We start from the raw sequence: 27,977 nt of genomic DNA on the forward strand, positions 1-27,977 counted from the left end.
GGACAGGGGAGAGAGCCAGATGTTTTAAAGACGGGCGCGATTCTCATCGGACTGCTGAGGACATCATGGCAACCCCAGATGTCTTTCACCACGTACTCCTACCTTGCCATGGACAGGGAATTTTCAAAGCCTTCTCTATTTTTATTTTCAGGTATACTTCGAGGTGTCGCGTTGGCATGTGAAGAAAATTGTGTGCATCAGCCCTTGGCTGAGCTGTGGCATAAACACAGGAGACCTGATAGAAAACAGGGAAGTCAGCAAGGCACCAAAGGACAGAGACTAGAATTTTGCCAATTTTATTTTTCTGCTCCCTCCTAACACAGTTAGGATTTACAGTGAGCAACAACACAGCCCCAAAGTAGTCTGATTTCCTTTTAAGTGAGGATGTCAGTGATTAGATGAATATTCCAGAAAATGCAAATCACTTTGAACATTTAAGAATAAGGAAAGCAGAAAGGTTTGGGGGGAAAAAACTTTTTTGTAGACGTCTCAATAGGTAGGCAACAATAGAGACCTAAGCCCACAAATCTGTTTTCACACGTCGGTATTTTTTCCTAATACTTCTAGCTTTCAGACAATGGATTTTTAATTAAGGATAGTGTACCAAAGCAATGAGCCATTTCAGGATTTTTTTTTTGATTGGTGACTTCATCTGTGTAACAATCCGGTTTTTCAGGTTGCTCCTCGTTCACAGTCTTTTCTAAAAACAAATGATACGTACCTTAAATCATTCAATGTTTCCCTTAAAATAAATAGCCCCTTGACAAAGTGAAAATAAATGTTTGAGCTGTGGCTGAAGCTTTATCACAACGTAGAGATCAGGACGATAGTTCAAAAGGCAAATGCAAATACATTTTAGGCTGAGCCTTGTACACCGAAAGCATGTATTTATGGTGGAAATTGACCTTAACATGCAGGGGAAATGATCCTGTAGTATTTTCAATTTTGGAACTGATAGACTAAATCATTTTGTATTTGATGGTCTTAAAAAGCCGTTCACATTGCTCTGAAAGCAGCGTTTTTCAAGCCCTGTAAACTTGCTAAGGTGGAAATCTAGACAAGCAAAATTACTTGCTCTGGGAGATTCCTAAACACTTTGTCTTGATTTTACTCTCAAATATTGAATTCTCTGCCAACCATTCCACTATACACATACACTGCTTATTTAGTTAATTTTTTTTTTTTTTGCACAATTTACACCTAAATGACTTATTGTCTCACTCTGACTTGTCTTGGGGACATTTAACGTGGATATACTGGAAGAAGAACTCAAAGTGTTCACTGTACTTTAGACTAATTGACAATGCAAACTGCAAGCTGGAGACATTTATTTTCCACTACTGACTTGGATTTCTTACCTCTTTTACTGTAACAGACCTACCTTAGACCGTTGAATATCAGATTGTTGGTAACTGTGAAATGTGACATTGTAACCCAGTGCAAAACGTCGCGATTGTGCACATGTGTAAGAATTAAGACGTCTTATGAAGTAGCATCAAATGCTGGATAAAACTAGGCACCTGCCACAGACTCTCCCCCCGCCCCGTGCAAATTCGGCAGTGGTAAGCAAGTCCTGTGGGTTGTAGAAGTCATGGCCAGATCATGGATTTCTGTACGCAGTGAAAGGTCCCGTGGGGAAAATGTAGCGGGGAATGTCATGCTACTCACCTTGGTTTACACCACGTTTGTTGCAGGCAAAGTTTTCTCCAAATTGCTTTCCGCTTTTGCTTGTCAGCATCCAGAAAGAAACAGTTTCCCCCACTAGTTACTTCTTAGTTATCCCCAAGGACACAGAGATCTTGGAAGATAATTTGGCATGCTTTCTTCAGTGTTTCCCCTTAGCTGAAAGCCTTAAAGATGGACAGATGTACATTGGTGGCCCGATAGGCGCTGAAATTTAGAGCCGACGAGCTTGCTCCAAAAGCCTTTCCTATGGAATGAGCACAGTTTCACATATCGCCACTAGATGGCGTCTGACAACCATTTGTATCAGCCACACTTGGCTTCCCATCTGTCAATAACTCGCCAACGTGTCCTAAAACAACTCCTCTAAGACAACTTCACTCCTGGATTCTTATTATCATTTCAACCTTTATGTAGAAATTTAAATGGTTCTGACTTCTGTTTTGGAAGTAGAAGAAATCCCCACCGGAAGAGACTATATCAGAAAGCACACGGTTGTATTTGTTATACAGCAACGTTAATAAACATTGGCACTCACAGCTGAATTAAGACATAAATGTTAAATGTCGATGTGTATCCTACCCATTTATCTCCCAATGCTTCAACACACGTTTATTAAATGCCTGTTGGATGCAAAATGTTACTTGCGCTTCTGAAATGTTGAAAGAACATTTTATTGCCAGATATTAATACGAGTATCAGCAAAGAAAGACACCAATTCCATGTTGTACAGTTGGGCCATTGATATAATATGAAATTATAATATGAATTATATTTAAAGGGAAATATATGCCGGAATTCCGGCAACTCCATTTCTTGATGGATTGATTCAACATCTTGATGATGTTGAATAAATCTGCATGTCAGGGACAGAAAACAAAAACAAAAACAAAAACATACGAAGCACTTTGTAAATTCACTTCCCCCTGCTAGCAAAACATAATCCCCCTTGCCTTAATAAATTGTAAACTCCTGTAAAGAAAATACATTAATAAAATATACAAGCTGTACAGTGGGGTCAGTTCTCTCTTGTGTCCTTTGTCACCAAGTATAGGAATGAGATATCTCAAGGCATAATTTTTTTTTTTTTTTTGGTCTGTTTGCTGACGGGCTTTAATAATAATACTGGCTTCATCACAAAGTGTTCAGGAGGATGTGAGACGACTCCTTCAAAAGTTAGCTCCACACCTGTGGAGATACTAAAAGAATCTCTGAGATTCTCTCCACTTTTAAGAAGCAATGATTTTTTAAAAATGAGCATTTGAGTCTTTTCAAACCATCTCAAAATAGGTGTGATATTGCTTCTAAGCCAGCCTCTAACCAAAAGAAAAGAATGGTCTCATTTTAGAGTTACTGGCTGTTTGTTTGAACTGAGGAATTAGTTGCATTTCAAAATAAAGACATGCCTAATGAAATGATTAAAACATACAGAGCATTAAATTATAAGCAGATGGGAGTTGGGGGGGGGGTGAGTTTGCTAGAGAGCTGAGTCCAGGAAAGCTGACAGCTTTGGGTTTTTCTCAACAATACAGAAGATGATTGTTTAAGCAACAGAAGATAAGAAAACAACCCCTGAAAGATAAATCTTTTTTTTTTTTTTTGATAGACAAGAGCCAGAAAGTAAAGTCCATGTATATCATAAGTGTTCAAAGAGACAGAGAGTCCTGTTGAAGGACGGTGGATATTCACAATGAGGCCTGGAAAAGCAACCAGGAAATTTGCAAGGGTATCAGAGTAGTGAGAGGTCCTAGGAGAACGAGGAGGATCAGACAGACCCAGGATAAGTCACGGTTCAGGGTTTGGATTCTTCATAAGAAAGTCAGACGTCTCCCCGGCTGTTGTCTGGTCCCAGTTATTCATGAAACGCCTTCTCTCTTCCCTCCTCCCTGAAATTTATCATTTTAAATGCTGCTCTGTAGAGTTAAAAAATACTAGTTTGATGAGATGGAGTTTAGAATGGTGAAAAAAGAAGTTCAGCAAATCCAAGCAGTTCATAGACTGTGCAAATCGTCTGTTAAGTGGCACTTTATGGTTCAGCCGAATCCATGAGAGTTTTATCTTGAATTTCTATCAGGCTGCATTCAGCAGTAGCTGGTTCCCTGGAAACGGGCATTAAAAAAAAAAAAAACACACACAAAAAAAAAACCTGTGCTGTGTCTCTATCTTTCCTGGATATACAATGGCAGTTTCGACCCATTTGAGCTGCCTTCCCAGACAGTAGCACTGATTGTCTTCGACTGTGGGTTAATGGATGTAGGTCTAGAGATCAAGGAAATAAACCCTCTAAGATTTTGTCTAAATTTTAAAAGGCATCTCACCTTCCTAAGTTGTGTGTCTTCTTTGTCCTGGATGTCTGCAGGGGAGAAGACAGCACCGCCATGGTGACCGTGGCTTTCACCCAGGGCCACGGCCAGGTTCACAGTGGGGGCTCGGGTCGTTTTCAGAATTGAAATCACCTCTTGTTTTAATCACAGAAAAAAAACACGCTGAAGAGGAGTGCGGCGCACGCACACGCACACACACACACACACACACACACACACACAGACACTCTCTCCAGGGAGGAATCTGCTGTCCTCGTTCTATTTCGGGTGAGACCTTGTCCCCCGTCCACACAAGCTGCCCGTGTGTGTCTACAGCACTTTCCTGTCCGGCCTCATGGCAGAGAGCACGGCTCCGAAAACAGACAGATTCCAGGGGAATCCTGTTTCTCCAGCACCATCTGCCGACACCGAGCAGGGCTCGAGCCTAAACTCGGAGGTGCAAGCTATCGATTTCACCCTGCCTCCTGCCTTATTAAAACTCTCCACGCCACCTCTGCCGGGAGACAATGGCTATGTGTTTGGGAATCGAGGGAGTAGGTCTCCTTCCCAAATAAGTTGTTCCATTTACTGGGAAGGGTGGGGTTCAGTGGAACGCTTAGCTACACCGACCACGTGGCCCCGGCAAGGGAGGAGTCGCATCCCTTCCCACATTCCCTCCCCAGCTCCCGACCACCGTAAGTTCTTACTCTTTTGCCTTTGATTCTTAAAGGTCTGTTGTGGGTGTCCTACAGTAAGCCTCATCCAGTACTTGGAAAGTGATGTACAAAGTTAACATTTATATTTAAAAAATATAAGGGCATACCTACTGGAATTCTACCTAGAGAGATGCACTCTTCGGAACTTTGACACTGTTTGCATGCCTCTGTGAGAAAATGACATTCTAGAGGAGATTCACAACTTTTGCCTTCATTAGCTACCGGCCAGTGGAGGGCGGGGGCCCAGGAGCTGGGACCGGGGTGCGGAACCAGTTGGCCGCTTGGTGAGGAAATGAGACAGTACCCACCGATGTGGGGACAGGTGTGGGGAGAGTGGTGTTCCTGGTAGGGACAGACGTGACGTCGGTCGCCTTTCCGTCTGTGGGTGCGTGGCCCTGCACGCCCCTTCCTGGTCCCTCCGAGGTCCTACAGGAGCAAAGGGATAAGACAGCACCTCTGAAGGAGGCCGAGTCCTGATTAGAGGCTCCGGCTCCATCAGGCAGGCACACCCGCGTGAAGACCTCGAATTATGTTCTCTAAACACTCTGTTGAGGGGTGCTCCCCACTGTCCTCCTCCTCCTCCTCCCCATCACCATCTTCACGGTCACAGCAGCAGCAGAGGCTAACATAGGGAGAGCGTTCCACAGTCAAGGTGCCTTTCTGAGCACTTCACGCGCACCATGCCGTGTAAGCCTTCCCGGTCACCCGGGAAGCGAGGGCCGTGCCCACCCCAAGTCCTGGGCAGAACAGCGCTGGCCCATAATGAGAGCTCCGGGACGGAGAGTCGTGGCCACTCTTTTGTGTGATGTGCTTGCGCGGCAGCTGTCCTTTGAAAGCGGATGGACCTACCGGAAGCTGATTCATCAACACTAGTTCACCGAGCACCTGAGCGACGTCCCTGTGGAAAGTGCTAGGCTGCTTGCACCGCAGGCCTCACTGTGCCCGGCGTGCTACATCGGGGTGACTCAGTCGGTAGGGGATTCCGAGACATGGGCGGGCTACCCCTTGTCCTGGAGACTCACCTTAGGGGGAGGGGGAGGAGACACAGAGTGACAGACAAGTAGAAGGAAGAGTAGCATGAGGGAAATGCCCAAGACCCCCCCACACTCTCAGCTCCGAGCGGTGGTTCTGGGCCAAAGAGCACCTCAGGAGGTGGTTAAAGATGCCGATACCGGGCCCCAGCCCCAGAGATGCTGATTTGCCGAGTCTGGAGTGGGCCAGAGAATTTGCATTTTTACCAAGTTTCCAGGTGCTGGGGGTCCACAGACCTCACACTGAGAAACAAAGGCCCTGAGGAGACAGGTCAGAGTGGACGAGGGTTGTGTTGGGGTGGGGGGCAGTCTTCCCAAAGGAAGGGGAGGTTTTGAATGGGCCCTGACCTTTATCACAACTAAGATCATTGATCTCAACTCCTCACCTTATAAAAATGGGACTGCGATCAGTTGAAATCAGTCTATGAAATCAGTTGAAATGCGATCAGTTGAAATCACCCCTTCCCCACATTTTCTGGGAACAAAAAAAACCCAGCTCTTCAGGACCGGGTGCCTGGAAGGGGCAGCAGAGGCAAGGCGAAGTCACGCCTCCTGCCTCGGGAGCTGATGCTGGCGAAGATGGGACGAGGCTCAGATTAGCTCTGAGGTCCCCCGAGTGCACGTTGGGGCCCTGACCGGCCAGGAGGGGGCTGAGGGGGACGCCTCCCTCAGCCTGTCCTCCAGCTGCCTGGATGGAAACAGCTGAACTTCAAAAGAAGCCTGGGGTTTACCCAAGGGCAGCTGTGGATGTGTGGGTGGGTGGGGCACCCAGGGGAGCTGAGAGGAGGGCTGCAGAACAGGAAGGGGGAGCAAAGGAGAGAGCTGCAGGGAGGAAATGAGCAGCCTCGGGGTTGGGCCCTCTTTCCGAAGCAAGTGGGAACACTTGGCAGTGTCTTCCACATTTGTGTTTTGATCGATACTGAATCGTGAAATCGTCTTGAGAATCCCTTGACTATCCACACAGAGAAATCGTTTTCGTGAGAATTCCACCTGAAACCCTTCCCTGCACTTACACTTTCAAGGCTTGCACGAAAACGTCCTGAGGGTCGAAGGCCAAGAATCTGAAGCATCCCTGTGCCCCCACCCCCACCCCAGCAAATGCTTTTGTCAGCTGTTTTTTTAAAAAGATGCAGCAGGGGCGCCTGGGTGATGCAGTCGGTTAAGCGTCCGACTTCAGCCAGGTCACGATCTCGCGGTCCGTGAGTTCGAGCCCCGCGTCAGGCTCTGGGCTGATGGCTCAGAGCCTGGAGCCTGTTTCCGATTCTGTGTCTCCCTCTCTCTCTGCTCCTCCCCTGTTCATGCTCTGTCTCTCTCTGTCCCAAAAATAAAATAAAAAACATTGAAAAAAAAATTAAAAAAAAAATAAATAAAAAGATGCAGCAGCTTTAGAGGGGCGCCTGGGGGGCTCCGTCAGCTCAGCTGCCGACTCCCGATTTCAGCTCAGGTCACGACCTCACGGTTTGTGGGTTCGAACCCCGCATCGGGCTCTGCGCTGGCAGGGTGGAGTCTGCTTGAGATTCTCTCTCTCTCTTTCTCTCTCCTGCTCCTCCCCAACTTGCTCTCTATCTCTCAAAAATAAATCAATGCACATTAAAAAAAAAAAAAATGCAGCAGCTTTGGAGAGTTTGGCTAAGGGGCGGAGAAAACCCCCAACCAACAAAAGAAAGCCACTCGGATTTGGAAGACAGAACTGTGGCGAGCCTGAGCGGGTGTTGCGTCTTAGGAAGACAACAGGAGACAGGGCCCCCAGCCCTCTCCCAACGGGTGAGAAGGTGTTATCGGAGGAATCGCTTCCCGTGGCTTGAGTTACAGGAGGGAAAACATGGGCTCAGAGCTTGAAGAAGTAAAACAAAACAAAACAAAACAAAACAAAAAAACAAGAAAACAAAACCACAGGGATTGTAGAGAACAAGAGAACAAGTTAAACAGTGAATGAACTGCCAAAGAAAGTGGAATTTCCATCCCTGGAGCTATTCTGGGCGAGAGGAGGGACCTCTTTATTACAGGTTGTTTAGAGTAATGAACGGGATCCCACCGCGGTGCATGGGAACGGGCCTGGTGACCCCGGCGAAGTTCCTTCCAGTCAGCAACTCCATAATTATTGACCCAGGTGGCCAGGGTTCGTCTCCGAGGAGGAAGAGTCCGTTTCCAGCGGACTTGCAAGGGCTCCATTTGCCAACAGTGCTTTGTCATTGACTGGATCATTTTCAAGTCATTTTGTTCGGCAGAAACTCCAACGGGAATCCCCACTCAGCGACCGGGTAAGCATTTGTCGAGGGTCTTTCTGGCCAAATTGCATTCCCGATCGCCTGTGCAGGTTTAGGAAAGGGCCCAGGGGTCCCCTGAAGAATCCGGGGGCTCCCAGGAGAAAGGGAGGCAGCAAATACCCTCCGTGTTTTCTCTTGCTAGAAAGTTCCTTTGAATGGCTTCTAAGGCTGGTGGATGGAGTTTCTCCCTCGTGGACTTGAGCAGAATCTACCTCCGTCCTGTTTTTAATCACTTCGATGTAAGGTTGAAATTACTCTGGCTTTCTTGTCTACACGTTTGCTGTGTTTTCTCATGAGGGTGTCCCACAACCCCTGCCCCCCCCCCCCCCCGCCAAAAAAAAAGTCAAAAGAGGTTCCCAATTGGTTTTAACTCTCCGTGTCTCCCTTCCTCTGCCCGTCTCAGGGAGACCGTTTTAAAAGGAGTTTTAGGAAACCAGTTTCCACATTTCACAATACACATTACATTACCCAATTTTACAATACACATTGTACAATGAATATCTGGTGATGATAATTTAATAAAAGAAAAGCATCAGCCCTGATTTTCTCAGGCTTCACCAGCTTGGGAGGGTACATGACTCTACGTTAATGAATAAACCACACATCCCTGGCTCCGTGAGGCCGTCATCCCCAGAAGGTTCTCGAATGACCACATTCACAAACAGTCACAGATAGTTCTTCCTGCCTCTTCCCCAGGAAGTCACACAGAAGGGACGGTTCACCACCACCCCCGCTGCCAAGACCCACGGTGAGCGACAAAATGCATTTCTCGACAAGGGTGCTGGTTCCACATGGCCGCAAAGTGGCAAGGCCAGCGGCCGCCATTATGTTCCCCACGATGCTCCGCACGCTGCAGACACGAGTTCAAATCCTGCCAAAGCACAACTCCCAGCCCTGTCTCTAGGTTTCTGTACGTGAGGCTCAGACACTAGCTTGTCTTTCTCCCTGACCAAGAAGCAAGAGTGAAATTCCCTGCTGTCTTGGGCTCTCAGGGCCTCCACACACAATCACATACAGCTAGTTGGGTCCGAATTCAGCTGTGGTTCTTAACGGCATTTTCCAATGCCAAGACTGCCACACTTTTTTTTTTTATAATTGTTTTTAATGTTTATTTATTTTTGAGAGAAAGGGAAGGACAGAGTGTGAACAGGGGAGGGGCAGAAAGAGAGAGAGGCACAGAATTCAAAGCAGGCTCCGGGCTCTGAGCTGTCAGCACAGAGCCCGATGCGGGGCTTGAACTCACAAACCGGGAGATCATGACCTGAGCTGACGTTGGACGCCTAGCCAACTGAGCCACCCAGGCCCCCCCCACTTTTTCTTAAATTATACCCTTCGATTCAGTAATGACTGCCGAGTCACTTTTCTTTTTTTTTTTTTTTCTTTTTTTTTTTTTTTTAGGGAAACAATTGAGTACAGAAAAGCTGTTAGGCACAGGATGTATATTGAAGCATATACTGGAACGAGGAAGCAGGTATCACCGAATGCTCTATCATTAGAGCATGGTCAGGTGAATAGTGCATAGACAATAAAAACTATGTTTATGGAGGGAAGATGTTTGTCACATAGGATAAAGTGAAAAAAACCAATCAGAACATTAAGTTTTGTACTTACATGGCTATAATGGTATAACATTAAAACAAAGTATGCATAAAAAGTCAGGAAGACTATAGAAATAATCATTACCAAAATTTGTCTTTCAGTAGTAGAATACTGGGTGGTTTCAAAAATATATTTCTTGGGGCACCTGGGTGGCTCAGTCGGTCAAGCGTCTGACTTCGGCTCAGGTCATGATCTCGCAGTTTGTGGGTTCGAGCCCCAGGTCGGGCTTTGTGCTGCCAGTTCGGAGCCTGGAGCCTGCTTCTGATTCTGTGTCTCCCTCTCTCTCTGCCCCTCCCCTGTTCGTGCTCTGTCTCCCTCAAAAATAAATAAACATTAAAAATATATATATATTTCTTTCGGGGCATCTGGGTGGCTCAGTGAGTTAAACATCTGACTCTTGATTTTGGCTCGGGTCGTGATCTCATGGCTTTTCGTATTGGGCTCTGTGCTGACAGTGCGAACCCTGCTTGGGATTCTCTCTCTCTCCCTCTCTCTCTGTTCCTCCCCCGCTTGTGTCCTCTCTCTACCTCTCTAAATAAATAAATACACTTAAAACGTTTTTTAAAAATATATTTCTGGGGCGCCTGGGTGGCGCAGTCGGTTAAGCGTCCGACTTCAGCCAGGTCACGATCTCGAGGTCCGTGAGTTCGAGCCCCGCGTCGGGCTCTGGGCTGATGGCTCAGAGCCTGGAGCCTGTTTCCGATTCTGTGTCTCCCTCTCTCTCTGCCCCTCCCCCGTTCATGCTCTGTCTCTCTCTGTCCCAAAAATAAATAAACGTTGGAAAAAAAAATTAAAAAAAAAATATATATATTTCTTTCTACTTTGCTGAATACATCAAATTTCATCCGGTGGGGATAGCTCTCAAGTTAATATTTAAAAAAAGCATTAAGAAAAAGAAAAGACCCCTCCCAGCCCCATCTCCATACAGGTGAAAATGAAGTGGGGGATCAGTTAGTGAGGACCACACGTTTGGCATCCCCACTGGGCATCTGGCTCCCTCCTAAGTCAGCATGGCAGGGTCTAAACGCCAGAAGGTTTGTCTTCAGAAATGGGGTCCCCCTGTCAACTCCGTGCCTGTTTATTGAGCACCTATCGTATGCCCAGCATGATCTCACTGACAAGGCAGAAAACGGACATAAATTAAAGCCCATCTAGGAACTCCTTGGAATTCCAGAACTCTCAGCTCTGCGTCTCCTCTTTGATACTCAAGGTGGGACCCTGGGCTGGGTTCGGCCCAGCCCATTCCTGAACTTGTCAGCGGCTCCTTCTGAAGCTCTGCCAGCAGGGCTGGCTCCAGGGGGGAGGAGGCGGAAGGACAGACGTGGTCCTAACTCCGGCTTCCTGCTTCCGTCAGCCTCGCCAGACCTCACTGCTCTCCTCTGCAGCTCCCCCGAAGTTCCTCTCTGAGGCAGTGGCTGAATCGAGTTCACCATTTTCCTAACCCTGGCAGTGCTAGGCTCACGGTGCCCCTTAGGGACACGCATTTTGCCCAGGGCTTCCTCCTCAGAGGCCTGGGTCCCACCCCACCTGTCCTCTCTTGGAAGCATCCAAATTTTCCTGATCGAACCTCTTCCCTTTGTCCCACCAGCCCTGGGATGGGGGTGGGGGTGATTGCCTTCTGCAGCAGCTTCCTCCGTGATGTCTTAAAGTTGTCTTTTTAAACCTTTCATTTGCTGAATTAATACCGTTTTTGTGTTATTAACACTTCTTTGCGTTAAATCTGCCCCGTTTGAAGAGCTGGGGTGGCTTCTGTGTCCCGACAGTAGCTGAAGGGGGAAGTCGCTTGGGTGGGATTGCAAATTCCCCGACAGCAAATACCCCTCAGCCCTCCGTGCCACATTTCCTCCTGCTTCACAGAAAATTTGGACACCTTCAGCTGAGAATCCCCCATTTCTCACCCTCTGGATGTACAACCTGTTCTCTATTCTCGCCTCCTCTCTTGTTCAAGACCAACTCGTAGGGGAGCCGGGTGGTTCAGTGGGACAAATGTCCAACTCTTGATTTCGGCTCTGGTCATGATCTCACGATTCATGAGTTTGAGCCTCCTGTCGGGCTCCGTGTTGACAGCATGGAGCCTGATTGGGATTCTCTCTCTCTCCCCCCCCCTCTCTGCCCCCCACCCCCACAAGACCAAATCCTACACGTGTGTTTCCCATCCCACCCCCTCCTGGCCTCTCCAGGAACCTCCACTGTTAACTGACTGCCCCATCCCCCCCACAAACTTGACATTTCTCAAATGGATCCTTCCTATTGGCTTTCAAATCTGCTCAAATCTCACAGAAGATAAAGAATCTTTCCTTGGTCCTCAATCTCCCCTCCCCCAGCGGCCACACTCCTGTCTTTCTCATGATCTCAGTAACCAACTTCTCGAAATTAATTCATCTCTGGGTCCTCCACTTGAACTTGCTCCTTGTTTCCTCCAATCTGGCTTCTGGTCCCACCAGTCTGCTTTGCTGAAGTCACCAGTGAGTGTTAGGTTTATAATTAAGGGGACTTCTTTTCAGTCCTCATTTTATGGGACCAGTGGGTCACACGCCTTTTGCACACTGTTCCTTCGTCCTCTGGGAGGGCACCTTTCCAGTGTTCTTCCTGTCTCTACAACCACTCTTCTCACTGCCCAGGCCCCTCCTTTTCCAGAATGTTAAATGCTGACGTTGCCTAGGGCTCAGGCTGAGGTCTTCTCCCTTCTCACCGCTGCTCGGATCATCTTATCCACACCAAGCCCCGCCGCAGGCCATTTGCACACTATATCTTCGGTCGGGAGTTCCCTTCCACTCCGAGCTGCTCCTTGACCTCTGTGCTTGCTGTCTCCCAGGAGACCTTCAACTCAACAGGAATAAGACAAAACTCAGGCTCTTTCCCCCAAAGCGGGCCATCTTCCAGGGTCCCCTATCTTAGTCAAAAATACAATCTTCTATCTTACGGCACAACCCAAAAACCCAAGAGTCGCCTTCCATGATTCCCTCTGCTTGTATTTCCAGTATGCTATACCAAACTTGTCTGCTTTCCTTGACACATATTTCTTAAAAACATCTCCAATTGTTGCCTTACTACCGTATTCTTTATCTGCTGCAGTGGCCTCCCAACTGATCTCCCCTTTCCACTTTTCCTTCTCCCAGGGTATGCTCTATATTACAGCCAGGGCATTCATCTTACAGTGACGATCTGAGCATGTCACCCCTCTACATAGAACACGTCGGTGGCTTCTTATTGCTCTTAGAAAAGACTGAAGTCCTTCCGGAGGCATCCCAGTGGCTTTGCCTTTCACCCTTCTCTTTCCCATTTTCTGCTCTCTGGCTGCCCCAAGTTGCCCTGCTTCCCCCTGTCCCAGGACCTTTGCACAGGTTGGTCTCATCGTCTGGAATGTGTATTCATTCTTCATACCTCAGTATGATGGCCATGCCTGAGGGAGGCTTTCTCTAAATCCCCCTCCCACCGCCCCAGACTTGGGGCATAGCGCACAGTGCATGGCGTGGTGTGCCTTTCTTTGGAGGCCTTTCTACAGTTGTGATTTTACATTTACTCATGTGATTGACTGGTTGATGTTGGTCTCCCCACCAGTTGTATGCTCCAGGAGATTGGGGACCATATCTGCCTTGCTATGCTCTTGAGTTCTCAGAGTCTCGTCCAGGATCTGGCCCCTTGTCACATAGATGAGAATTTGTTGAATTAATCAATGAGTTTTGACTGAGGACTGCTGATCTCAGGACATTGTTTTCTCAGCGCCTTTATGCCATGGGATCTTTCCATGTGTTTGAATGGAAAATGTTGCCTGAATGTTATGACGTGCCCTTTTGCGCTGAAAGATTACAGGGTAAACTGCTATAGCCTGAAAAGGAAAATCCATGATAGAAGTTAATATTTTTCTGATTTAAAACCAAAAGAAATCTCTTAGTTCATATTGTTTCACCAAAAATATATCTCCAGACAGGAAGAAGACAGATCGGTGTTTGACTTGCTGTCTAAAGCAGAAAAGTTAGACATGTTATGGTAACGGAAGTGAAACCTTGTTGAGAAACAAAACTCTAAAATTTGCTCCCTAAATCCAGGAGAGACAACTGGCTGATATGCATGGGGAACAATTTCTATTAATAAACAGTAAGAGTAAAAGTGGTTTTTTTTAAAGTTTATGTATTTTGAGGGGCGCCTGGGTGGCGCAGTCCGTTAAGCGTCCGACTTCAGCCAGGTCACGATCTCACGGTCCGGGAGTTCGAGCCCCGCGTCAGGCTCTGGGCTGATGGCTCAGAGCCTGGAGCCTGTTTCCGATTCTGTGTCTCCCTCTCCCTCTGCCCCTCCCCCACTCATGCTCTGTCTCTCTCTGTCCCAAAAATAAATAAACGTTGAAAAAAAAAATTTAAAGTTTATGTATTTTGAAAGAGAGAGAGAGAGCCTGCACATATGTGAGTGGGGGAGGGGCAGAGAGAGAGAGAGAGAGAGAGAGAGAGAGAGAGAATCACAAGCAGGTTCCTCACTGTCAGTGTAGAGTCCGATGTAGGGCTTGATTTCACGAACTGCAAGATCGTGACCTGAGCTAAAATCCAGTCAGATTTTTTTATGGATTTTTTTTAAAAAATTAAACTTTTTATTTTGAGAAATTATGGATTCAAAGAGTTGCAAAACAGCACAGATTTCTTGTATCCATTACCCTGTTTCTCCCAATGACAGCATCTTGTAAGACTGTAGTACAATATCATAAACAGGAGACATCGATAAAGTCAAGACACAGGACATTTCTCTCACTGCAAGGATGCCTCACGTTGCCTTTTTATAACTATATCCACTTTCCCTGTCATCCCGATCCTCCTTAATCCATGGCAACCAGTAATCTGTTCTCCATATTTGTTATTTTGTCGTTCAGGAATGTAACATAAATGGAAAGATGTACGTATGTAATCTTTTGGGACTGGATCTTTTTAATTTAGCATAATTCTCAAAATATTTATTCAGATAGTTATGTGTATTAGGAGTTCCTTCCTTTTTATTCCTGAGTAATATCCCATAGTATGGGTGGACCAGAGTTTAATTGTTCACCTGTGGGAAACGCCTGGGCTGTTTCCAGTTTAGGTTATTACAAATATAGCTACTATAAACCTGAGCTCATAGGTTGTGTGTCAACATAAGTTTTCATTTCTCCAAGATAAATGCCCAGGAGCACAACTGCTGGGTGGTATAGTAATTGCGTGTTTAATTTTTTAAGAAACTGACAAGCAATGTTTTGGAGTCGCTATACCATTTTACATTCTCATTAGCAATACACGTGTGACCCAGTTTTTTCTACATCATCTCCAGCATTTGCTGTTCTTATTATTTTAATTTTACTGTTTGGGTGGGTATGTAGTAACAGTGCATGGTTTTAGTTGGAATTTCTCCAACGGTTAATGATGTTGAACATCTTTTCACGTACTTATTTGCCATCTGTGTATTTTTTTTTTAGAGAGAGAGAAAGCATGAGTGGGGGAGGGGGCAGAGAGGCAGAGGAAGAGAGCACAAATCTTAAGCAGGTTTCACTCAGTGCAGAGCCTGACCTGGATGGAGTTCGGTTCCACGACGCTGGGATTATGACCGGAGCTGAAATCCAAAGTTGGATGGTCAACTGACTGAGCCACCCAGCTGCCCCTGACATCTGTGTATTCTTTCAGTGAAATTTTTATGTCTTTTGCACATTTTTTTTAAAAAAAGATTTTACTTTTAAATAATGTCTATGCCCAACCTGGGACTTGAACTCACAGCCCCAAGATCGAGAGTCATATGCTCCATCGACAGAGCCAGCCAAGTGCCCCTTGCCCATTTTTAAATTGGATTCTTTGCTTTCCCACTCTTGAGTTTTGAGAGTCTTGTATATCCTAGATACTAGTCCTTTGTGAGTTGTGTGGTTTGCAAATAATTTCTCCCATTCTGCAGCTTGTCTGTTCATTCTCTTAATGGAGTTGGTTCCACAGCAAAAGTTTTAAACCTTTGTAAAGTGCAATTTATCAGATTTTCCTTTGTGGTATGTGATTTTTGTCATCAAATCTAACTCTTTGACTAGCCCCTAGTTTCTCTATTTTTTTCTCTATTTTTCTCCTGGAAGTTTTAGTTGTACCTTTTACATTTAAGTTAGTGATCTCTTTTGAGTTCATTATTAGGAAAAGTATGAGACTTAGGTCAAGATTTACTTTCCTCACTATGGATGCTCAATTGCTATAGCACCAATTTGTTGAAATGGCTATCTTTCACCCATTGAATTGCTTTTGCAAAACATCAGTTGGGTATATTTGTGTGGGTCTGTTTCTGGGTTTTCTATTCTGTTCTACTGGTCTATCACTGTGCCACTGCCACATAGTCTTGATTATTATAGCTATATAATAAATCTTGAAGTAGACTGATCCTTCCTATTCTTTTTTCTTTTTAAAATTTGTTTGAACTATCAAAGTCTCTTTGTCAATAAATTTTAGGATGATCTTGCCTATATCTACACAAAAATTTGCTGAAATTTTGATGTGAATTATGTTAAATCTGCCCATAAATTTGGGTAGAATTTGCATCCTTGAGATTGTGGGTCTTGCAATTTATGAATAAAGTATGTCTCTCCATTTATTTAGACCTTAATTGGTTTCTTTCACCAGTGTTGTATAATTTTCAGCTTACAAGTCCTGTACATATTTTGTTAGCTTTCCACTTAAGGATTTTATTTTTTGAAACAGTAATAAATAAATAAATGGTATTGTGTCGTTAATTTTGTTGTTGTGTTCATTGCTAGTGTATAGAAATACGGTTGATGTTTGCATACGTATCTTATATCCTGTAACTGTACTGAACTCACTTATCAGTCCTAGGAGGGTTTGTGTGTGTATGTGTGTGTGTGTGTGTGTGTGTGTGTGTGTGTGTGTTTGTTTTGTTTTGTTATTTTAGATTTCTTGGAACTTTCTACATAGAGCATCATATCATCGGTAAATAGGGGCAGTTTTATTTTTCCTTCTGATCTGTATGCTTTTTATTTCTTTTTCTTGCCTTATCACACTGGCTAGAAATTCCAGTATTATGTTGCAAAGAGCAGTAAGAGTGGATATCTTAGGGGGAAAGCATTCAGTTCTTCACCATTAAATAGAATATTAGTTGTAGGTTTTTGGTAGATGCTCTTTATCAAATTGAGAAAATTCTCTTTATTCTTATTTTTATAAGAGTTTTTTTTTTTTATCATGAGTGGGTGTTGAATTTAGTCAAATGCTTTTTCTGCATCAGTTGATGTGGTCAAGTGATTTTTCTTGTTTAACCTGTCATTATCACAGATTACAGTGAATTTTCAAATACTGACTCAGACTTGCATCCCTAAAATAAGTTCCACTTAATCATGATATATAATTATTTTTATATATTGCTAAACTCTACATGCCAATATTTTGTTAAGGACCTTTGAATCTCTACTCATAAAGAATATTGGTCTATAGTTTTCTATTTTTGGTACTATATTTCTCTGGTTTTGGTTTCAAGGTAATTATATTAAGTTTATAAAATAAATTGGGACATGTTCCCTCCTCTCCTATTATTTATTACAATTTTATTGTGTAGAATTCATGTTAATTTTGAAACTTTTGGTAGAATTCTCCAGAAAAACCATCTGGGCCTGGACATTTCTTTTTGGATTTTTAAAAAATTATAAACTCAATTTTCTTAATTCTTATAGGGCTATTTAAATTATCTATTTTATATTGGGTTAGTTGTGGTAGTTTCCTTTGTTCCCCCATTAATTGCTACATTTCATCTAAATTGTTAAATTTATGTATACAGGTTTTTTTTTGTTGTTTCGTTTTGTTTTTTGTACAGTAAAACCTTGGTTTACAGTCATAATTCATTCTGGGGGAAAATGCTTGTAATCCAAAGCACTTGTAAATCAAAGCAAATTTCAAGAACCATTGGCTAGGTTGTGATCATGTGACATTCGGTGTTACTTACTACTTGTATTGCAAGACATCACTCGTTTATCAAGTTAAAATTTATTAGAAATGTTTGCTTGTCTTGAAGAACATTCGCAGAACAGGTTACTTGCAATCCAAGATTTTACTGTATTGCTTTATTATTTTTTTTGATGTTTTTGGTGTCTATATTGATATTCCAGTCTTGATATTTGTCATTTTTGTTTTTCTCTTTTTTTCAGTCTTCGTACAGGTTTGCCAATTTTAATTTTTTAAACAACCAGATCTTAGTTTCATTGATTTTGTCTATCATTTTTCTGTTTCAGTTTCACTGATTTCTGGTCATGTTTTTATTATTTGCTTTCTTTTAGTTTATTTTATCCTTCTAGGGTCTTGAGGTGGGGGCTTAGATTATTGATATGAAACTTTTCTCTTTTCTAATATATGCATTTAGTACTATAAATTTCCCTCTCGGACTACTTCATGTGTGTCCCACAAATTTTGATATGCTGTATTTTCATTTTATTTAATTCAATGTGTTTATTGATTTCCCATAAGACTTTTCCCTTGACCCATGGGTTATTTAGAAGTATGTTGTTTGGTTTCTCAGTGTTTGAAGGTTTTTTTTCTTATCTTTTTGTTATTGATTTCTAGTTTGAATTCATTGTGGTCACAGAACACCCTTTGTCTGATTTAAATTCTTTTAAATTTGTTGAGGTTTGTTTCGGCCCAGGATATGATCTATCTTGGTATATGTTCCATGGGCACTTGAAAAGAATGGGTTTTCTACTATTGTTGAGTAGAAATTTTCTAAATATTGATTAGATCTTAATGGTTGAAATGTTGTTGAGTTATTCTATAGACTTGCTGTTTTTTTGTCCAGATGTTTTATCAATTATTGACAGAGATGCTTGTATCCGACTATTATTGTGGACTTGTCTATTTATTTTTTCAGTTCTATCAGTTTTTGCTTCATATATTTTATAGCTCTGTTATGAGGTGCATACATGGTTAGCACTTCTGGATTGACCCTTTCATCACTACATAATGTCTGTCTTTGTCACTGGTCACTTTTTTCTTTGTGAAGTCTTGTTTGTCTTTGACTAATATTTGCATCTTTTTCAATCTTTTTATTTTCACCTAGCCTATCATTTTAAATTTGAAGTGAGTTTCTTGTAGACAGACTATACTCGGATCATATTTTCCAATCCACTTTTTCATTCTCTGTGTTTGTAATTGATGTACTTAAATCATTTGCATTTAAAATTATCATTGATATGTTAGGTCTTCAGCTTGTCATTTTCTTTTGTTTGTGCTTTCTATTTTCATTTCTTGTTTTATTTTTCCTGACCTCTTGTGATCCCCATAAACATTTTTAAGAATTCAATTTTGATTTATTTGTGGTGTCTTCTCTTTCTAGAGCTTTTAAAGTGGTTGCTCCGGTATTACATTATATATACATATCTATCAGTCTACCAGTATCATCATTTTGCCAGTTTGAGTGAAGTTTTCTTTCTTGCTAGACTGCCCCTTCTTTGACCTTTGACTAGAGAGAGCAAGCTTTTTGTTGGGGCTCTTTGGTCTGCATGTTGGCATTTCCAGGTTACCAGCTTCCCCAGCACCTCATTTAGGGTATATGAAGCAAAAAGGAAATTCAGGGGACTCATCGCTGTGCTGTTCTTTACGTCCTGTGGTTCCCAGTGCATCTGCCTTATTCTCTCTGCCATTCAGAGTTGCCTTACGCTTGTTTTATATGTCATATCCAAGATCTTTAGCTATATTCAGAGGGAAGGATGGGGAAAAGTACCTCTACTTCATCTTCCCAGAAGCTGAAGTTCTCACTTACTGTATTTTTAAAGAAAATAAATATTTTTATTAAAAAATAATAATTTCAAAAGTATATACTGCAGAGTAGGTAAACAAAGCAAACTTAGATGTAAAACCTAGAGATAAGTAGTCAACAAGTTCTTCTAAAGAAATATTCAATCATTAAGACTATCCAAAACCTTCACTGAATAAAAACAACGCTCCCTTATATTTAGACTTCTTTATACACTCTCAGTACTTTCTTATCTTTTATCCTATTTGATCCTGCTGGGAACCCTATAAAAGGGGTAAGGCAAATACTATTATCCCAGTTTTATAGAAAGGGAAATGGTAGTATAAAAATCAGAAAAAACCCAGGACTCACCAAAGATTTATAAGATTTATATGAACCAATTGGATTGTTTGTTTCCTTTTGTGAGATAAATAATTCTTTTATAGAAAATTATGTGAACTAATCTTTTCAGAAGGCTTTCTTCCCTATCATCTAAATGGAGAATATTTTACCTGCTCTAATGCTTCCAGGTTCCAGCCATGAGAAGACTTGTTTGGAATCAGTGAGAGAATGGGAATTTACTACTTCTCCACCCCCTTCAAAAATCCCACACCATAACTCCTCCAACTCATGAATCATCTTTTGAAAGTCTTGAGTTATATTCTGAATCCTCATCTGGACCCAAGCTGGAGAAATGGCATCTTCTTTGAATTTCAGATTCCTTCTGTGCAATGGAGGCCCAATCCTGCAGTGTTTCTTCTACCTGCCTTTGCGTGTGCCGCACTCTGAAACATGGAACCCTTTGGAGGAATGTGTAATGATGAAATGAGATGGTACCCGTTCTGATCCCGGATTACAAAGCACACTGCAGCTGAGAATTTGGGGGGGGGCACCAAAGAATCTCACATGATGGAAACATTTCGCGAGTTTGAATCTGTACCATCTGCCTACATAGTTCTGCAAGAGGCAGAGAGCAAGGAGGAAGTGGCCATGGAGCTTTCTCTTGGGGATACGGCATAGGGAATGTCTCTGTTTAATCAGATTGCTGCGTGCAGATTTAAGAGAATCAAATGTGGAACTACTGAAGACGAGGGTGAAATAAGGCAATACAATGAAGGACGAGATACCTTTTATAAAACCATAATAAAAAAGGAAGTGTTTGAGAACAAGGAATTGAGATCTGGCAGATGATAACACCGACTCTACTGAGATCATCAACAACGGTTCACTAACAGATCCAAGGCAGTATAATGAGGAGAGGCCATTTTCCCAAGTAGGTCAGGGTCTGGCTGACCTGTCCTGTTTCTTGTCAGGGTTTATCTGTTGCCTCTTACTTCTGTCCGAGGCAATCTCTGGGGACAAGAAGACTCAGTCTCTGTCCTCAGGGAGTTTCCTATCTGACTGAGGAGACCAGCCCTGGAGATGAGAAAATGAGAAGGTGCTAAGTGAATGGTACAGACAGGTAACTGCTTCTGTTATTTTTGGGCTGGGTTGGCCTGGGAAATAAGTTTAAGATGTAGAGGGAGAAGAGATTTCAGCCAAAGAAGAGAAGGAAGGAAAGGCCCTAGGGTGGGTCTCCACCTTTTTTTTTTTTTTGAAGGACAATGAATAGACATGCCTTCAGCACCCTCTGCCAAGGAATGCTTATAAAGGGACATAGGGGGAAGGGGGACCCAAGAGGTAGGACAGGTGAGACTGGGACTTTCTTTGGCCAGGAAGGAGAGCTCGTAAATGTCATGGGGGGGGGGGAAAGAGTAACACGAGGAAGGAAAGGCATTAGAAAGACGGATCCAGCATTGGAGCCCAAGATGAATTGCGAAGGAGAGACCTGGGTAAAGTGGCGACAGGTCATTTATTGAGAAAGAACTATTCCTTTTTGGTTTAAACAACAAACCTCTGCGAGGGAATAATTAATTTGCATCCTCTTGATCTGTTTACAATTAATATGGGCAAGTAAATGTCTAAAATCCAAATTCGGCCAAGTTAAAGTTTTGTCAACCCTGGGGACTCCCTAATACAATCACAAAGCCATTAGTTAACATCCTCTGACCATGCTCTGTGTCCCTGTGCTGAATCATGCTCCTACATCCAATTTATGATGCAGAACCGAAACGATCATTTTCTTCAACTCACACACAAAAAAGAAATATCTCACAATTTGAATGCTACATTCACTCAAAACTATAAAATTTTGTTGCACGTGTGTGTTTGGTACATTAGCTGCCTGTTCTTGAGGGAGAAAAGGAAGAAATTCACATGGTTAAAAACAAACTAAAACACCCAAGTGCAAAATCTACACAGGATGAGAAAGAGGCTGGTGGGGTTGGCCTCAGCATTCAGAACGAGGAACACGCTATGAGACCAGATGTTGCAAATCTTTCACTTTACGAGTCCGGCTGTGGAGACCAGAGGGGTTTTGGGGCCTGCCACCTGTCTGGTTAGTGTTCTGAATCCACTCCACAACTCCACCTTCTGATGCTTCATGGTATGTGAGCTCACATCCTTGGTTGTCCTGGTCCTCGCCGGACCTATCAGACCATAGGTTTAAAGCGTCAGATTCCTGTTCTGGGGTCTAATGGACAGTGACTAAGGTAATTTCCGGAGTAAAGCCCCGTGAGGAGTCTATTCCCCGACTCTAGTTCATTTGCTCTTTCTGGCTCTGTTTTTTCTTCTTTAGAATGGACTAATAGCCACTTCACTTACTTTACAGAGCTTTGGTTCAGATCAGAGGAGACTGTGCATGTGAACTTGCTTGAAAAATAGTAATTCATGATATGAATATTTCCATATCAACTGATTTATCCTCCAGTCAATAGTGGATAGTTTGATATAAAAAAATTCAAAGTAATTTTATCCAATTTCTTTGGGGGAAAAAACCCCAAAATTGTGGATTGGTTTGATATAAGCAGTTGGGTGATAACATTTTTTAAAAATGTTTATTTATATATTCTGAGAGAGCCTGTGAACAGGCACGAATGGCGAAGGGGCAGAGAGAGAGAGAGAGAGAGAGACAGAGACAGAGAGAGACAGAGAGACAGAATCCCAAGCAGACTGTGCACTGATGTGGAGCTCGATCTCATGAACGGTGAATCATGACCTGAGCCGAAATCAAGAGTTGGATGTTTAACCCACTGAGCCACCCAGGCATCCTGGGTAATAACATTTTTAAGGCGCGTGGTTAGGTGTTAGCATTCGTACTGAAATCTTTGATCAGACTCACAGCCCCGGCCCAGAGGTATTAGGAGACCATGATAACCATCCTAAATGTCCTCCATCTTAAATACATTAAGTATTTCTCGGGACAGAGAGGAGCGTCTTTCTTTTTTTACTCTCAGATATTTGATTCAACCAACTTTACTCATGGGGAGAATAGGAAGAATCACGCTAAGTGCCGAAGAGGTAAGTGACAAAGGCACGTTGCCCAGGGAAAACTCACAGCCCACCAAGGGGAGGAGACGAGAATGGAGTTTACAAATCTCAGACTGAGTCAAACGAGAGCTACCCCCTAACCCTGGCGGGCACACCCACAGGAGAGCCCCGTGTGGGGTTGCCCTTCTGAGAGGCGACTGGTTGACAGATCAGTCTGGATCTGGGGGCAACTGTGCCTGTAACTTTCAGGTTAGGGCTACTTGAAACCATTGTGTGCTCTTCAAATGCACGTCTCACCCTCCCCATCAGCCGTCATGTTGGCCTCTTGCGGCACCCAGTTTTGGCGACCACGTCCCACCCTAGCCTTTTCTAGAGTGGTTTTTCACATAGGCCACACGCTCCGTGTTTTAAGCCAGAACTTCCTACGTTGAGGGAAAGGTATCTTTAGCCACTTTCTTCTAAAACTGTCAAAGAAATTTAATTTTACTTATATACATTTTTGTCTCATCTCTCTGGGGGAAAAACAAAAAGAAACAAAGATTAAGGCACCTAACCATGATCCAATGGGGTAACAGAGTTAAAAAGCGAGAGTGCTGATTTCCCAGAACTGCCATAACCAAATGCCACAAGCAACAGAAATTATTCTCTCACCGTTGAAGAGGCCAGAAGTCAGAGACCAGGGGGCAACTGAGCTGCCCTTGCTCTCAAGGCTCTAGAAGGAACCATTTCCTGTCCCCCACTAGCTTCCGGTGGCTCCCTACAGTCGTTGGCTTTCACCAGATTGTAGCCGCATCAAGTCTTTGCCTCCACTGTCATGTGGAATTTTCCCTGGGTCTCACCTTACTCTTTTTGCAAAGACATCAGTCATTGGATTCAAGGACTGATCCCTGATCGAATATGACTTCATCTTAGTTTACCTAATTATATCTGCAAAGATCTTTTTCCTAAATAAGATCACATTCCAAGGTTCCAGATGGGACATGACTATCACGGGGGAACACTATTTGGCCCACTACAGCAAGCAAGAGAGAAAATTAGCAATGGGACAGAGGAAACAGCTCGCCAACTAAAAGGAAAGGTAAGGTCGATATCCAGATATTGGCCCGGAGTATCTCACCCTCTGTTAGAAGACAGGTTGAAAACGTTTCATTGAAATTTCTTACATGGTAAAGTTGCTTTGACTAGAGCTTGAACTCTAGAATCTGACCGGCGGGGTTTGAATTCTGGCTGATTTCACTGACGTGATTTGGGAGAAATGATGTAATATCCCTGTGCTTTACTATCTTTATCTCTAAAATGAGATGAATGGCTGCCACGGAATATACTAAATAAATGCATGGAAAGGATTTGTACCTTTGGAGACGGGTGAACAGGTGCTCTATCTAGCCAGTTAGAAAACATAGGATTTGGGGAGAGACAGGGACCAATCCAGGTCGGCTGGAGCATCGAAACCAAGAGAGGAGGCGCGTGGGACTGACTGGAAAGAGAGGCTGGGCCCACCCAGGACATCAGGGTGAAGAAACTGACCCGACTGGCCCCAGTGGTCATCGTGCCATCTGCCCAAGTTCTGACACCATGCTGGCATAGGCTCCCCTGTACGGAGCCAGGCTGCACGGCTTGCCGTGGCCTGCAGGAGCCTAAATCGGCCAGTACCCTGTATCTCTGTATCCCCACTGCTGTTCCTCCTCGTGTCTGTGGGTTTCCAACCCTATTGTAAATTTTGTGGCTCTGCTTGGATATACCTCAAACCTTGGCCCAGCTCTCTTTTTGGTAGAAAACAGAACTGCCCACCCGTGTTTTCTCCCCAACTCGCAGTTTTACAGCCTTGTATCTTCTGTCTGTCCACCCCCTCACTTCTTTATCTACAAGCAGGGTTATATATGTGACTCTATGTCTGGTCCACTGTGACCCTGGATCATTCCCAGCCTGTCTCTGTGATCTTCAGGCATTCTAAATCTTATGGTGGCCTCATTTGCCTCTTCCTTCTCTGTAGGGCATGTGATGCGCTCGCGTAGGGCTGCTCTCTATCAGCACCATGGCAGGCTGCTGTTTCCCCAGCAACAAACCATAAAATTAAGAATGGCAAGACTCTCTTGATTAATTTCGTTTGCCTGTCTTTAAATCCATTAAAGAAAATGCCTCTTTAAATCATGCCTTTGCCAGCATATTTGTAAATAATACTTAAAAAACACTTCGTCTAATTATTCTCGCCACAGCTGAATGTTAACAGATTGAAGATGAGATTTATGTTTAGACAGCGTTAAAGGTACTAATTTTTTCTCAACAATGGGCGCCGCAACTGACAAAATTAAAACGGAAAACGTGGACTCACAAAAATTAATTCGCACCAGGCTTAATAGTTTCTCTAAGTAAAGCCAGTCTCTCCTCAGCTGCCCAAGAAAAGCCGTAAAAATTTCTGAGAAGAATCTGGAGTTTAGGATTCCACACTAATTGCTTCCCCTCCTCTTTCAGCTCATCCCCTTTTCTTGTTCATCTCGACTGCAAAGGATATGCAGTCTCCATATCCAAGAATGCCTTCGGCTCTGCTGGGGTAAGGAAGTCAGGGGGAGGAGGGGGGCAGGCCAGGGAACCACATAAATAAATGGGAATTTCTACATGGACGTGAGGATTTTCTTTTTCATTTTTTTCAAAATGAGAATAAGGCACGAGTATAAATTCCAAAAAGAGCAATTTATTTAAGTCTATCATTTTCTGGCAACACAAGAGAACGCACATTGGGGTGAACAGTCACAAATCACGTCCCTTCCCACTGTCTGTTTTCTCCACCATATGTTGTGGAGAATACAATTCACATGCTGAAGTTCTGCCTCGTTTCAATGTGAGAAAGCATATTGTGATATCAGCAGCCTGGTCACCGAGCCAATGTTTTTTGGAGCAGTGGGGGTGGGAAGAAAGAGGCGGCAGGAAACACAACTAACCCTTCAGAGAATATTTTTTTAAAGCTTGGAGAGCCTTCTCAATAGTTTACTCCCCAGTGTGTGGGTTGAAGGGAGCTTGCCTGGGCATTTCCTGTGGTGTCTTTCACGGACTCCCGGAACTTCCAGGCAGGAGAGAACTTGAGATGCCACCAGGGCGGACATGTGGCATCGATGTTCTATCAGTGTTTCTGCTTTTCAAGTTGCCATTTTACACACAGGGGTAACTCTCCTTCACCCATACCCAGTGACATGTGTGAGTTCAAGTATTCACTTAGTAGGCAGGTTACGATATTCTCCCCCCGCCCCCCCACCCCGGCCCCCATGGACTCATCTAGTCCTCCGTGACTGATAAAAAACGGGACGGCATGTGTTGGTGAACAGAGCAGAGGTGATCCTGTGGTACACTCACTTACAGCCCCAACCTCATCGGTACTCAGTGGTAACCAATGAGCTGACATACCCACAATGCATCTGCACACCCAGAGCCAGACCAAAGCTGTGGCTCATCCTTCAATGCCAATCTCCACTCATCACAAAAATGAGGGTTGGATTTTCTTTGTATCATAACTTTCGTGGTCTCCCTTCCTTCCGTGTACAGGACACAGATGGCCCTGTTGCAACGAGGCTTTCTGGAGACATTCTAAGCCGACTCAGTATGAGGTCAAATATTTTATTAAGCCCTGCTCTTTCCATTGTTAAAGAAAGAAAAGAAAAGAAAAGAAAAGCTTGTGTTTTCATTTACAGCATGACAGCGTTCGAAACAGTGTTCGAAAAGGCTTTTAATCAGTGGCAAAGTGCAAGTTAACCTGTATGAAACTTCATGAAGAACAGGAAAAAATCTTCTTTTGGCTCCTGAGAATTATAAGAATCGCAGGTAAAAAGTGAGTTTGATCCCCTAAATTGTGCATCAAACTCCCTGTCTAAATTCAACTGAACAGATGTGGAAAAATGAGTCAGGGGCTCCCCATATAATTCGAAATGAGCTTTCAGGTTCCGCTTCCTATGGTTGATTTCAGCCTAAGCCGCCTTATTGCCTAAAATCTGCAACTTGATACTAAAAGCTTGTCAAAATTAAGTGCATGCTTTATAAGTTTACATTTTTACAGTCTAACTGTTTTTCTTTGATATTTGACAGGGACACAGGTCCCATGTCATCTGGCCTTGAAGTACTTTCAGAACTTTCTCCCGGACCAATTTGAGGGAGCTCAAGGTTGCGGTGAATTATGGGCCTTGAAGCCTCCTGCCCAGCAGCCAGCCGCTGGGCCCGCACTTGAGGGCTAACACCTGTTGGCTGGACAGAGCAATTAATTTTTTTAAAAATGCGGTAAGCCGCCAAAAATCAAAGCGAAAGGATAAAAATATAATTTTACCTCTTGAGCTTCCAGGGATGACCTTTGATCTCATCCAATGTCTGTGTGGCAGGAGGCGCCGATCGCGCATTTTCTTCCCCAAGAAGCACTTTTGAAAGACCCAGGCTCTGAGTGCTGACTGAACATTTCTATCTTCTGTCGTATCACTGGTGCGTGATGACTCACCCGGAGACCTGCCTGAGATAGTCGCTCGCGACAAAAAGGCAAATCTACCGAACGTCCCCTTCTTCAAGAAAATCGTAATTGGGAGCTTTTGAATTATACCGCAGTCTATACCGCAGGAGAGATCAAATGTTATTTCTTTAAGAGGCGACAGTTGGGTTTTCCTGTTGACGACTGTAGTGTGGTATTTGTTTCGGAATATGTCTGTACATTAAAGAGATAACTGTGAACTTCAAAGCACTAAATACCAATCATGGGCTGGGGCATGGCCACACGTACAGCTTCCCTCCTTCTCCGAACCCTTTGGTAGCCAAGACAAGGTCACTGATCAGGGTAATTTGCAGGAAAAGTCAATTTCTCAAGTCCCGAAGCAGGTGTTGTGGCACTCTATGACAATTTTACTGAATCTAAATGAGGAAGTTGAAAAAAGCAAAGGTCATGATCCACAGGAAGAAAGGAGGAAAGGAAATCTCTTTGACTGTATTTTTAACTCCTTTTCAACCAAGACGTACTCACCAACTGAGACGATTAACGCTAAAATAAATAAATGGAAATCAGAATATCTCGCCTCCAATCAGTAACTTATCTGATTTCTTTAGCTATGGGGAGAGCAATTCAATTTCGCTTGCATTCACAAGGAAATAAGCCCAATTTATAGGAGCTAAAGAGCAGCGGTTCCTTTTGCACATGAGTGTTTGGAAACAAAAATCAAACCAAGATGTCAGGACTCTCCGTCTTTAAAAACCTCAAATATATACATATACTTCTTAGCATAAAGTGTAGTTTAGAGTATAAAGAAACATAAAATATATAACCCTGGATATTTT

General features: G+C 43.6%; 1 long non-coding RNA gene across 1 annotated transcript; it reads right to left on the reverse strand.

Annotated features, from left to right (window-relative positions):
• Nucleotides 1-627: 627 nt before the first annotated feature.
• On the reverse strand, nt 628-27,553 carry LOC115526859. The gene is made up of 2 exons (XR_004344223.1): nt 26,989-27,553; nt 628-5,128 (listed from the first exon to the last, which is right to left on the reverse strand). It is a non-coding gene; the product is annotated as an uncharacterized LOC115526859 (long non-coding RNA).
• Nucleotides 27,554-27,977: the final 424 nt, after the last annotated feature.

Source organism: Lynx canadensis, chromosome D2, assembly GCF_007474595.2.
Source record: "Lynx canadensis isolate LIC74 chromosome D2, mLynCan4.pri.v2, whole genome shotgun sequence".
Lineage (NCBI taxonomy): Eukaryota > Metazoa > Chordata > Mammalia > Carnivora > Felidae > Lynx > Lynx canadensis.